Source organism: Triticum dicoccoides, chromosome 4A (genome assembly GCF_002162155.2).
Source record: "Triticum dicoccoides isolate Atlit2015 ecotype Zavitan chromosome 4A, WEW_v2.0, whole genome shotgun sequence".
In the NCBI taxonomy this organism is placed as follows: domain Eukaryota; kingdom Viridiplantae; phylum Streptophyta; class Magnoliopsida; order Poales; family Poaceae; genus Triticum; species Triticum dicoccoides.
In genome coordinates, this window is record NC_041386.1 from 38,059,354 (window position 1) to 38,069,529 (window position 10,176).

A 10,176-nucleotide genomic window follows, 5' to 3' on the forward strand; every position below is an offset into this window, starting at 1 on the left:
CTCCTTCCTGGAAGGCTCGGCTCTTCACATTTCTGGCATAGAATCGACGCAAGTCTTGCTGATAGATGGTCGATCTGATCATAGCCATTTCCCTTTCCTCCTCTAGGAGGTCGACTGCGTCTTGTCGGGCTTGCTCTGCTTCATCTTTGTTATAAAGCTCGACTCTGGGGGCGTTGTGAAGTAGATCACTCGGCAGGACAACTTCGGCTCCGTAAACCAGAAAAAATGGCGTTCTTTCGGTCGACCGGTTCGGGGTGGTCCTCAGCCCCCACAAAACCGACAGAAGTTCGTCGACCCAAGCGCCTGCTGCGTGCTTGAGATCACGCATCAATCGAGGCTTCAATCCTTTGAGAATCAAACCATTCGCTCTTTCAGCTTGTCCATTCGACTGAGGATGCGCGACCGACGCGTAGTCGACTCATGTGCCTTGAGAGGCGCAAAAAGCTCTGAACTTGTCTGAATCGAAGTTTGACCCATTGTCAGTGATGATGCTATGTGGGACCCCATATCTGAATATCAACTCTCTAATGAAACCGATAGCAGTGCTGGCATCAAGATTTTTGATAGGCTTGGCTTCAATCCATTTGGTGAACTTGTTGACTGCCACAAGCACATGCGTGAATCCGCTCCTGCCTGTTCTCAGTGGACCGACCATGTCCAGTCCCCAGACAGCAAAGGGCCAGACGAGTGGAATGGTCTTCAGGGCTGATGCAGGCTTGTGTGACATGTTGGAGTAGAATTGGCAACCTCCACACTTGTCGACTATCTCTTTTGCCATCTCATTTGCTCTTGGCCAGTAAAATCCTGCTCGGTATGCTTTAGCCACAATGGTCCGAGAGGACGCATGGTGACCATAGGTCCCCGAGTGGATATCATTAAGGATCATCTGACCCTCTTCTGGTGTTATGCACTTCTGACCGATTCCAGTCGCGCTTTCCCTGTACAACTGTCCCTTTATGACTGTGAAGGCCTTGGATCGGTGGATGATCTGTCGAGCCTCTTCCTCGTCCTCCAGGAGTTCTTTCCTCAAGATATACGCGATGTATGGTACCGTCCAGTCGGGAGTGATAGCCAAGACCTCCATGACTAGGTCGACCACAGCAGGAATTTCGACTTCAGTCGGATCTGTGGCACTTTTCGGTTGCGGGGCTTCTTCTGTGAAAGGATCCTCCTGGACTGACGGCGAGCGGATGTGCTCCAAAAACACATTGCTGGGAATGGCTTCTCTCTTGGAGCCTATCTTTGCCAGATCATCTGCTGCTTGATTTTTCAGTCGGGGGATGTGATGAAGCTCTAACCCCTCGAATTTCTTTTCTAGCTTTCTTACTACGTTGCAATAGCCAGTCATAGATGGGCTTTTGACGTCCCACTCCTTCATCACCTGATTAACCACCAAATCTGAGTCGCCGTAGACCATGAGGCGCCGGACGCCGAGTGAAATGGCCATGCACAACCCGTACAAGAGTGCTTCATATTCTGCTTCATTGTTGGAGGAATCAAAGTGAATCTGGAGAACGTATCTGAGCTTATCTCCTCGGGGGGAGACCAATACTACCCCAGCACCGGAACCATTCAGCATCTTAGATCCATCGAAGAACATGGTCCAGTGCTCCGAGTGAACTTGAGTCGGAAGTTGCTGTTCAATCCACTCGGCGACGAAATCTGCAATTGCTTGGGACTTGATAGCCTTCTTTGCTTCAAACTTGATATCTAGGGGAAGGAGTTCAATCGCCCACTTAGCCACTCGACCAGTTGCATCTCTATTGTGCAAAATCTCTCATAGTGGAGCGTCGCTAACGACTGTAATGGAATGGTCAGAGAAGTAGTGTGCAACCTTCTTCGTGGTCATGTAAATCCCATATACGAGCTTCTGGTAATGGGGATATCTTTGCTTCGAAGGAGTCAAAACTTCAGACACATAATATACTGGGCGCTGAACTCTGAAGGCCTTTCCTTCTTCTTCTCGCTCGACCGTGAGTACTGTACTGACAACTTGTTCCGTGGCCGCAATGTAAAGCAGCAGAGGCTCTTTACTGATTGGGGCAGCAAGCACCGGCTGGGTGGAGAGTAGAGCTTTGAGCTCTGCAAACGCTGCGTCAGCTTCTGGAGTCCACTCGAACTTGTCAGACTTCTTCATCAGTCGGTAAAGAGGCAAGCCTTTTCACCGAGACGAGAAATGAATCAACTTAGAGCGGCCAAGCAACCTGTAAGCTTCTGGACATCGTGTACACGCACAGGGCGCTTCATCCGGAGTATGGTGCCAACTTTCTCGGGATTGGCGTCGATTCCTCGTTCGGAAACGAGAAAACCGAGTAATTTTCCACCTGGAACTCCGAATGTGCACTTTGATGGATTGAGCTTGATATCGTATCCCTTGAGGTTAGCAAAGGTTTCGGCAAGGTCAGTCAGTAGGTCGGAACCTTTCTGTGACTTAACCACAATATCATCCATGTATGCTTCTATGTTCCGACTGATCTGAGTGAGCAAACACTTCTGAATCATCCTCATGAACGTGGCTCCAGCATTCTTGAGGCCGAAGGGCATGGTGACATAACAGAAGCACCCAAATGGGGTGATGAAAGCCGTTTTGATCTCGTCGGGTCCATACAGACGGATCTGATGGTACCCTGAATAAGCATCTAGAAAAGACAAACGCTCACACCCCGCGGTCGAGTCCACTACCTGGTCGATGCGGGGGAGAGGGAAATGATCTTTCGGGCGGGCCCGATTGATGTGTTTAAAGTCAATGCACATGCGAAGTGACTTGTCCTTCTTGGGGACCATGACAACATTGGCGAGCCACTCGGAGTGGTAAATCTCTTGGATGAACTCCGCTGCTAAGAGCCGAGCCACCTCCTCGCCAATAGCTTTTCTCTTCTGGACGGCGGACCGTCGAAGATGTTCTTTCACGGGCTTGAACTTCGGGTCGACTCGTAGACGGTGCTCAGCCAGCCCCCTGGGAACTCCAGGCATGTCAGAAGGCTTCCATGCGAAGACGTCCCAGTTCTCACGGAGGAACTGGATGAGCGCTTCTTCCTATTTGGAGTCGAGCGTCGTTGAGATGTGAGTCGGAGCAGCGTCGGGGTCGGTCGGGTGACTGTGAGCTGGCTTAGTTTCACCGGACGACTGAAAAGCAGATTCTGAAGCAGGCTTCTTGGCTCGTAGCAATTCACTCGGATCAGCAGTCTTCTGGTACTCTTGCAGCTCAACAACTGCCATCTGAGCGTCAGCAATCTTCGATCCTTTCTGAAAACACTCCTCTGCTTTCTTCCGATTGCCGGTAACGGTGATCACATCTCTGGGGCCGGGCATCTTCAACTTGAGATACACGTAGCACGGTCGAGCCATGAAGCGTGCGTAAGCTGGCCGGCCAAGAATAGCATGATAAGCACTTTGGAAGTCCACAACCTCAAATGTCGACTTTTCCTTGCGATAATTCTTTGAATCACCGAAAACCACGTCGAGAGCAATCTGGCCGAGTGACTCGGCTTTCTTTCCAGGAATGACTCCATGGAAGCTCATGTTGCTGGCGCTGAGCCTGGACATCGGAATGCCCATCCCTTTCAATGTTTCAGCATACAATATGTTCAGGCCACTGCCACCATCCATCAGGACTTTGGTCAGTCGAGTGCCTTCGACAACTGGGTTGACCACCAAAGCTTGCCTCCCAGGGGTGGCAATGTGCGTAGGATGATCGGACTGGTCGAATGTGATGGCAGTCTGAGACCACTTTAGATAACTGGATGTCGCCAGAGCAACCATGTTCACCTCACGGTTAATGACTTTCAGTCGACTTTTGCTTTCGACATCAGCAAAAATCATCAGGGTGGAATTGATTTGGGGGTATCCATCGTCGCTATCTTCCTTGTCCTTAACTCTGTCCGACTCTTTTTCCTTATCTTTGGGTTGTTTGCCCTGAAACTGCTGGATCAGGAGCCGACACTGTCGAGTGGTATGCTTTGGGTAAATAAAATTACCCTCTTCATCTTTCTTGGTGTGGATGTGACATGGCAGATCCAAAACATCATTTCCATCTTGATCCTTGACTTTCTTGGGCTTCCAAGGGCCTTTGGGTTTTCCCTTGAAATTTCCCTGGGTTACGGCCAGGGCCTCCCCAGGGGCGGCTGGCTCGGCCTTCCGCTTCTGCTTCCGACTGGAATTGCCTCCAGTTTCCTGGGCGACTGCTTTCTGCTTGCCACTCCGGAGTCGATCTTCATCTTCTCCGTTAGCGTATTTGGTGGCAATTTCCATCATCCGATTCAGGGACATTTCTCCAGTCCGACCGAACTTCAGGTTCAACTCTCTGTTCTTGACACCTTCTTTAAAGGCACAAACTGCTTGGTGATCCGGTACGTTCTCAACTGTGTGATGCAAAGTGATCCACCTCTAGATGTAATCCCTCAGAGTTTCACTCGGCTTCTGCATGCAAGACTGCAATTCTGTAAGGCCTGCGGGTCGCTTGCATGTTCCCTCAAAGGTTGTGACAAACACTCGAGAGAGATCCTCCCAAGTGTAGATGCTGCTGGGTGCTAACTGATTCAGCCACGCTCTGGCCAAGCCCTCTAACAGGAGAGGCAAATGCTTCATGGCCACCTCATCATTGCCACCGCCAATCTGTACAGCCACTCGGTAATCTTCGAGCCAAGTGTCAGGCTTAGACTCACCGGTGAACTTGCTGACTCCAGTCGCCAACCGAAAGTTGGGAGGAATCACTGCGGCCCTGATGGCTCGACTGAAACACTCTGGCCCTGAAACACGTACTCTGCTGCTGGCGGGCGCATCTCTGTTCTGGCCTTCCCGATGAGCCATGTTCCTGTCAACCAAACCTTGAACGAGGACAGATCTTGCGTTCAAGCCTGGGTCCCTGGGGTCTACTGGAATCCTCTGCCCAACGCTATGAGGGCGCCTGTCATCTCGATGTCGAGGCGCATATGACCCACTCCTCGGGGGAGGTTGGCACTCGACGTCGATCATCACGATCGGATTGGTGATCATACTGCTCATTCCTTCTGTACTGATCATGCCGGTCACCACGCCCCTCATGCCTCAGGGGCGACCTCGGGCTGTGAGCCGACTGGACTGTATCTGTTGTAACGGATCGACTGTGGATCCTGTTCCGCGACTGAGAAACAGCGGAATTCTGGTTTCCCGCCGCCCGGAGCAATGCTCTAATCTGCAACAAGCCCCTGCCAGCCTCCGATTGGGAGGGCTGAATCGATTCTGCTATACGGGCCGCGGCGGCCAAATTCTGAACTGAGGTTCGATATACCTGCGTCGGTGGGAAGAGCTGGCGTCGACTAGACTTGGGAGCCCGCTGACGCGCTTGCTCGTCGAGTGCTCGCTGGAGATTCTCCAGTCGAGTGCGCTCGGCCAAGTTAGCCAAGCGCGCGTCCTCCAAGGCCCGGGCCTCGAGGGTCTCTCCGATGATAGGAGTGCGGAGTGCGTCCATGTTCCAGCGGCGAAGCTCCTCTCGTTGTAATGACGTGAGAGGTTCGGGGAGATACTCATCGTGGGGATGCGACGGGTCGCCCCCACCCATGCCTCCATCAGCGCGAGGGAAACCGGGGGGACTATGCGTTCCATCGACCGCCAGAATCTCAGCCGCTGGGTCGCTGCTGTCACACTCGGATGCGGTCTCCGCGGAGCCAGTCGAACAGGCCGCAGAGGGATTCGTCGGGCTCGATTGCCGCGACTTGCGGGGCGGCCGACTGGCGAGCCACGGCGTGCCTCACCCACCTCTGAAGTCTCGACCGACCGAAGCGCTTGCGCCGGTGGGAGACAGAGCGGGGAGGCGATACGGGGGCCGACTGATACTGGGTCGACGGCTGCCGCAGGAGGACGTCACGAACGCATGCGCGGAAATGCGTCGCACCGCGGACGGGGAGCGTGTCGATGTCGAGTGGCGCCTCCTGAAGCCAGGCGGAGTCATCGGCGATGAACGTGAGCGCGCCGAGGCGGATCTCGCGGCCCTCCACCAAAACTCCGCACGAAACCATGATCAAAGGGATCAGAAAAATCGCAACTTCTCCAATCAGACACTAAGATTCCGGCCCCACGGTGGGCGCCAATTGTCGTGGTTCTAGCTCTGACAGTGATGTAGGGGGTATGTATGGAGAGGCTAGATCTCAGCTATTGGGAAGTTGTAAACACACCAAGATGTACGAGTTCAGGCCCTTCGCGGAGGAAGTAACAGCCCTACGTCTCGGTGCCCGGAGGCGGTCGATTGGATTACTGGCGTGTGAATAACAGAGGTGCGAACCCTCCATACTGAGGAGGGGGGTGGCTTATATAGAGTTCGCCGGCCCCCTCCTGCCCTCAGTAACGCAGGGTTTTAAGGTACATCTAAGGTGGAGCGTTACTGGTAACGCCCCTAATAAAGTGCTGTAATGACCATAAAGACTACTTAGCAGCTGACCGTTTGCCTGCGGAGTGACTATAGGCCTCCTGGTAGTCGAGTGGTTGGCTTCATGGTCGAGTGATGACTTCTTGGTCGAGTATCTTGAACCCGTCGAGTGGGATACCTTCAAGTCGATTGAAAGGTGACTTCTCCTAGGGATGTCCCAGGGTAGGGCTCTTTGGACAGGTCCGTGCCCCTACCCTAGGTACATGGCTTCATCAATACTACCTCCTAATGCATAGTATCATGTATTAGTATCATAGATGACTTTATTTATTGCCATGCATGACACATAATAGCATTGCATTTATTATGATACGGTATCATGATATGATACTCAACCATCTCTTTCTTCATTTAATGCTATGCCACATCATCAAAATTGCCTATTTGACATGCATGATACTAGTTATGATACTCCCATTACAACCAGCCTTAGCGAGTAGTCGTGCCTGATTTACTCAGGGCTTGAACCGGCGACCCAACAGCAGCAACTTGTGAAACTCGGCGGGTCAGACAAAAAATAACCATGATTTGATCCCCTGATGTATACGCGTCGGTAACTTTCGGCGGATTGATTGCATAGTAAATCAAGTTGACCTTTACCCTGATGACTCGGCCAGACTAATTTTTGCGGCAACCGTCTAAAGGTAATCGGACCCGGCTATTGAATCCGTAGCAAAATTCACCAATGACTGCAGAAACGCTCTTGTCGATCTCGGCGACTTACGGAAACAAATATATCGCAGCCTTACTCTTCTTGAATTTTAAATCTCGGACTATAAATCTGGACCGATGAGCTCAAAACTGATATAAATCCTTCCACACCGGTTCTTCTTCCTCCGGAAAATTGCAAGCTCCTTGATCCCTAGGAAAGATCCCTCCAAGAGCTCAACACCACCGTGCGCTTGCCCCACGGTGGGCGCCAACTGTCGTGGAATTGTCACGGCAGATGTCCTCAGTATCAGTACTTAGTCGCGAGGCCAACGCATCTATGTGGTAGCTTGAGAGGGGTTGAGCGGAATCGAGAGACGCAACACAAGACAACGATTTAGATAGCTTCGGGCCCCAGGAAATATCATCCGGTAACAACCCTACATGTTGTTTGAGGTTAGATCTCATTATCATCATGAGGGAGTCGCCGTAAACCGGCTCTCCTCTTTGTGTCTAGCCCTAAGATTGTTTCTTCTTCCTCGCCCCCCTTTGGGGAGCCCTGCCCCTTCTTATATAAGTTAAAGGGGCGGGTTACATGTAGAGTCCATCTTGGACTAAGAATTAAACTATTTTGACTTCCCTTCCTGGGCTTCTTAACGTCTGTCGGTTTAACATTGTCTGTCGGGTTATGATTGACTTAACACCTGCCGGTGCTACCATCTGTCTTAACTCTGCCGGTTTAACACCCACCGGTTTACCGTCTTTCTTAGCCATCTGTCTTAACTGTCTGTCTTAACTCTCCACCGGTTTACCAAGTCCCAGCCGGTTTACAACTCCAGCCGGGTCATACCGCAGGGTATATCCCCGACACCAAAGGAATTTCATAACCAATATTTTCACTAGGTGCAGTAGGTTGAGGGGTAACTAATTATGGTTCCAGTCGAGGTGAATATACCTCGAACAAACCCCTCAAAGGATGATTCTCCATAGTAACAAGTGACAATAAATTTCAGCACGTAGTAATAATGTTTCCTCACCAATTTCCACTTACCAAGAGCGCTTCACTCCCCGACAACGGCACCAGAAATAAGCCTTGATGACCCACAAGTATACGGGATCAATCGTAGTCCTTTCGATAAGTAAGAGTGTCAAACCCAACGAGGAGCAAAAGGAAATGACAAGTGGTTTCCAGCAAGGTATTCTCTGCAAGCACTGAAATTGTCGATAACAGATAGTTTGATAGCAAGATAGTTTGTAACGAGCAAGTAACAGTAACACTAAATAAAGTGTAGCAAGGTAGCCCAATCCTTTTGTGGCAAATGATAGGCCAAAACAGTCTCTTATGATAAGCAAAGCGTTCTTGAGGGTACACGGGAATTTCATCTAGTCACTTTCATCATGTTGGTTTGATTCGTATTCGCTATTTTGATAATTTGATATGTGGGTGGACTGGTGCTTAGGTGTTGTTCTTACTTGAACAAACCTCCTACTTATGATTAACCCCCTCGCAAGCATCTGCAACTATGAAAAGTATTAAGATAAAATCTAACCATAGCATTAAACTTTTGGATCCAAATCGGTCCCTTACAAGTAGCGCATAAACTAGGGTTTAAGCTTCTGTCACTCTAGCAACCCATCATCTAATAACAACTCCACAATGCATTCCCTTAGGCACAAATATGGTGAAGTGCCATGTAGTCGATGTTCACATGACACCACTAAGGGAATCGCAACATACATATCATCGAAATATCGAACACATATTAAGTTCACATGATTACTTGCAACATGACTTCTCCCTTGACCTCAAGAACAAAAGTAACTACTCATAAATGATAATCATGCTCAAGATCAGAGGGGTATTAAATAGCATAATGGATCTGAACATATGATCTTCCACCAAATAAACCATATAGTAATCAACTACAAGATGTAATCAACACTACTAGTCACCCACAAGTACCAATCTAAAGTTTTGGTACAAAGATTGAACACAAGAGATGAACTAGGTCTTGAGAGAAGATGGTGTTGTTGAAGATGTCGATGGAGATGGCCCTCCCAAAGATGAGAGGGTTGTTGGTGATGATGATGACGATGATTTTCCCCTCCGAGAGGGAAGTTCCCCCGACGGAATCTCTCCACCGGAGGGCAAGAGTGCTCCTTCTCAAGTTCCGCCTCGAGACGGCGGCACTTTGTCCCGAAAGTCCTCTCCTGATTTTTTCTAGGTTAAAATGACTTATATACCAGAAGATGGGCACCGGAGGTGGGCCGAGGAGAGCACAACCCACTAGGGCGCGCTTGGGGGGCCTGGCGCGCCCAGGTGGGTTGTGCCCACCTGGTGGGCCTCTTCCGGTAGTTATTTGCTCCAGTATTTTTTTATATATTGCAAAACAATTCTTTGTAAATTTTCAACTCATTTGGAGATGTGAAGAATAGGTAACTCTGACGTAGCTTTTTCAGGTCTAGAATTCCAGGTGCCGGCATTCTCCCTCTTTGTGTAAACTTTGCATATTATGAGAGAAAAGACATTAGAAATACTCCAAAAAGCATTATTTTTCATAAAAACATTATAAATAACAGTAGGAAAACATGATGTAAAATGGATGTATCACCTGCCAGCCGGCATTGATGGTGGCCATCTCCTTCTTCTGCTCCGACGAGAGGATGTTGTAGAGGGCTTTGGTGCGCGAGGAGGCCATGGCGAGCGTGGTGCAGGGAGGAGAAAGGGACTGGAGGAGGATGAGTGCGGCTATGCCCAAGGCTAGAGTGTACATAGCGGGTGGATGGCAATGGGCCACGATGGTGAGGTTAACGGTGGGCGAAAGACGGGCGGGCGGGTGATGCCGGAGTAGGTTCCTCGGCAACCGCATATCATTAATGTAGGGCGACAGACCTACGGGGTGTCGTTTCAATGCTGAGCAGTCGCATGCACTGGGAAGCGGCGCAGGTGGCGGTCTCTCGGCCGGCACGCCGTTTCAATGTCGGCAGCTGTGAGGGATCACGTCCGCTGTGGCCGGGCATGAATGTGGCACCGGCGCTGACTGTTCTGGACAGGAAGCATGCGCGGGCGAGGGATGGGTTATTAGTGGACGCAGGGTAGTCAGAAGCGGACGTGGCAGCGGTTC